Source organism: Nycticebus coucang, chromosome 2 (genome assembly GCF_027406575.1).
Source record: "Nycticebus coucang isolate mNycCou1 chromosome 2, mNycCou1.pri, whole genome shotgun sequence".
NCBI classification, from domain to species: domain Eukaryota; kingdom Metazoa; phylum Chordata; class Mammalia; order Primates; family Lorisidae; genus Nycticebus; species Nycticebus coucang.
In genome coordinates, this window is record NC_069781.1 from 169,784,735 (window position 1) to 169,788,486 (window position 3,752).

Consider the following 3,752-nt stretch of genomic DNA (forward strand, 5'->3'; position numbering starts at 1 on the left):
TTAACATTGCTATAGTGCAGGTTATTGGTGAAGGATTCTCTCAGGGTTTATTTGCTTGAAAGTGTTTTTATTTAACCTTCATTTTGGAAAGACTTATTCTGAAACTGGACATAAAAGTCTAAATTGGCTTTTTTAAAAGCACTTTAGTATTCTATTTTCTGACTTGTGTTTTTTTTTTTTTTTCTTTTTTTTTGTCAGAAGGTATTTGGAGTCAGTCTTGTCTTTGTTCTCTTGGATATGTCTTTTTTTTTTTAAGTCAGGTTTTTAAAGGCGTAATTTACATATGATAAAATTGGCTCTTTTTAGGAATAGCTCTATGAGTTTTGCAGGCTTGGTGCCTGTGGCTCAAGCAGCTAAAGCGCTAGCCACATACACCTGACCTGGCAGGTTCGAATCCAGCCCAGGCCCGCCAAACAATGATGCCCGCAACCAAAAAAACTAGCTGGGCGTTGTGGCAGGTGCCTGTAATCCCAGCTACTTGGGAGGCAAAGGCAGGAGAATCACTTAGAGCCCAGGAGCTGGAGGTTGCTGTGAGCTGTGATGCCATGGCACTCTACCCAGGGTGACAGCTTGAGGCCCTGTCTCAAAAAAAAAAAAAAAAAAAAAAAAGAGTTGCAAACTACTACCACAATCAAAATATAGAATATTTCTGTAAGTCTATAAAGTTCTTCCATGCTCCCTTATCAATTCTCTATCCTTACCACCAATCTCTAGTTCCTGCTGATCTGGTATCTGCCTCCATAGTTTTATATTTTGAGAATATCATGTTAATAGAATCATATGGTATGCAGATTTTTTTTTTTTGTAGAGACAGAGTCTCACCTTATGGCCCTCGGTAGAGTGCCCTGGCCTCACACAGCTCACAGCAACCTCCAACTCCTGGGCCCAAGCGATTCTCTTGCCTCAGCCTCCCGAGTAGCTGGGACTACAGGCGCCCACCACAATGCCCGGCTATTTTTTGGTTGCAGTTTGGCCGGGGCCTGGTTTGAACCCGCCACCCTCCGTATATGGGGCCGGTGCCTTACCGACTGAGCCACAGGCGCCGCCCGGTATGCAGATTTTTGTGTCCACTTTCTATTACTTGGTATAATACTTTTAAGATTCATCCATGTTGTTGCATGTGTCAGCAGTTTATCCCACAGTTTGCTTATTCATTCACCAGTTTGTGGACATTTGGGTTATTTCCAAGTTTTGGCCATTAGGTTTAAAGCTTCTATAAGCATTTGCCTACACATCTTTGTGTGGTCATAGATTATTACTTTTTTCTAGGTGACTACGTAGGAGTGAAACTGCTAGGTCATATGGTAAATGCATGCTTCATTTCATGAAAATACTGCCATTTTCCAAAGTGGCTTTTCCGTTTTGCATTCCCATCAGAAGCATGTAACAGTTCCAGTTACTCTATGGTTACATTAGCTCTTGATGTTGTTAGTAGTTTAAATTTTAACTATTCCAGTAGGTGTGCGCTGATGTCTTATTTTAAGTTGCATGTCTCTGATGACTAATGATAGTCTTTCAGGCATTTCCTTAACATCTGTACATCTTTTGCCTTTTCTACTATAATGTTTTGCCTTTTCTTTTTACAGCTTTATTGAGGTACGAGTGACATACGACAAATTGCATAAAGTATGTATATTTTGTTACGTTTTGACATATGCGTATACGCATGTAACTGTCACATAATCAAATTAATGTACATGGTGCAACATGGATAAACCTTGAAAATATTCTGCTGAGTCACAAATAGCCACAGATTTGTATGAACCTATTTATATAAAATGGCTGGAAAATCCATAGAGAAGGAAAATACCTTAGATTAGTGATTTCTCAGTTCTGGGACAGGGAGAATAAGAAATGACTACTAATGAATACTGGGTTTCTTTTTGGGATAATGAAAATGTTCTAGATGTAATAGTTGCACTGCTGTATATCTCAATAAAAGTTTTTATTTTTATTTTCTGTTTCGCTCTGTGTCACCCTTGCTATTGTGTCAGCCTGGCTCACAACCTCAAAGTCCTGGGCTCAAGTGATCCAGTCTGCCCCAACCTTCTGAGCAGGTGGGACTACATGCGTGTGCCACTACACCAGGCTAAGTTTTTCTATTTTTTATAAAAATGGGATCTCACTATTGCTGAGGCTGGTCTTGAACTCCTGAGCTTAAGTGATCCTCCCACTTCTGCCTCCACCTCCTGGAGTATTAGGATTATAGGCATGAGCCACCACACCTGGCTTATAAAGCTGTTTTTAAAAAGGAAAGAGTAATGCTAGTTATGATCCCCTATTGGGCAAAAATGTGGAAACCAACTAAATGTCCATTAGTAGAAGAATGATAATAAACATGTTTTTTTAATATACATATATATATATATATATTTTTTTTTTTTTTAGACAGAGTCTTGCCTGTCGCCCAGACTAGAGTACCCTGGCCTCAACCTAGGTCTCAGCAACCTCAAATTCCTAGGCTCAAGCGATCCTCCTGCCTCAGTCTCCTGAGTAGCCGGGACTGCAGGCCTGTGCACCATGCCTAGCTAATTTTTGTATTTTTAGCAGAGATAGATCTCGCTCTGGCTCAGGCTGATCTTGATCTGACCTGAAGGGATCCTCCTACCTCAGCCTCCCAGAGTGCTAGGATTATAGGAGAGAACCACTGTAGCTGGCCTAAAAATAGTTCTATATTCTTAAAATGAAAAAGTGAAGCTATTAAAGTAATGCTGCAGAATAATAAGTATCAATATGAATCTTACAATGAGTGCGAAGGAAATAAAGTGTGCAAGGAAACTATAACAGATATAATACACAATTGAAGTTTAAAAATATATAGGATATTATATAATTTATTAAAAGTATTAAAGAAAACCTGAGGATCATAAACGTTAGCTTCTAGGTAATAATTAGTTGTGGAGATAACTTGTGCTATGTACCTGTTGGGGAGGGAAGAGAGGAGGAATGTTATTAAGAAAGAGCTCACAGAATACTTCAACTGTACATATAATGTTTTTCTTTTTTTTTTTTTTTTTTTTGAGACACAGTCACACTATGTTGCCCTCAGTAGAGTGCTGTGGTGTCACAGTTCATAGCAACCTCAAACTCTTGGGTTTAAGCAATTCTCTTGCCTCAGCCTCCCAAGTAGCTGGGACTACAGGCACCTGCCACAACACCTATTTTTTGGTTGCAGTTGTTTAGTTGGCCTGGGCTGGGTTCGAACCTGCCACCCTCGGTATATGGGACTGGCACTGTAAACACTGTGCTATGGGCACTGAACCATGTGTTTTTTTTTTTCTTAAACTGCATGACTGGTGTACAGAAGTTGTTTTTGTTTTCAGAATACTTAAAATAATTTTCATAAAGTATTCTAGACAGAACAAAATGGTAGACAATGGAAGACAAAAGAGTAGGGATATCAAAAGTAGAGCTGAATATAGACAAGAACCAACTGAGAAAAGGATGTTGGGGGGGAAGGACTTATTTGCATACATGAAGTCATAATCATTATAACTTCTTTTAAAGAAGTTGTGGTTTCCTTTGGGAATACTACACCAAGGAGAAATGCAAGTATGATGACCTGGAAGCAATTTCACTAATGCATATTTTGCAAAGTGGTACTGCTCTCAGAAGTCAAATCAATGCCTTCTAGGAGATTTTTGAACGATATCAAATAGTCTCAGAGGGAGGAAACAATAAGGATGTAGAGTATGAGGGAAAACCATGAAGAGCTCTTTCTTACATGGCATAGGAGCTCAGTTTAAAGGTAA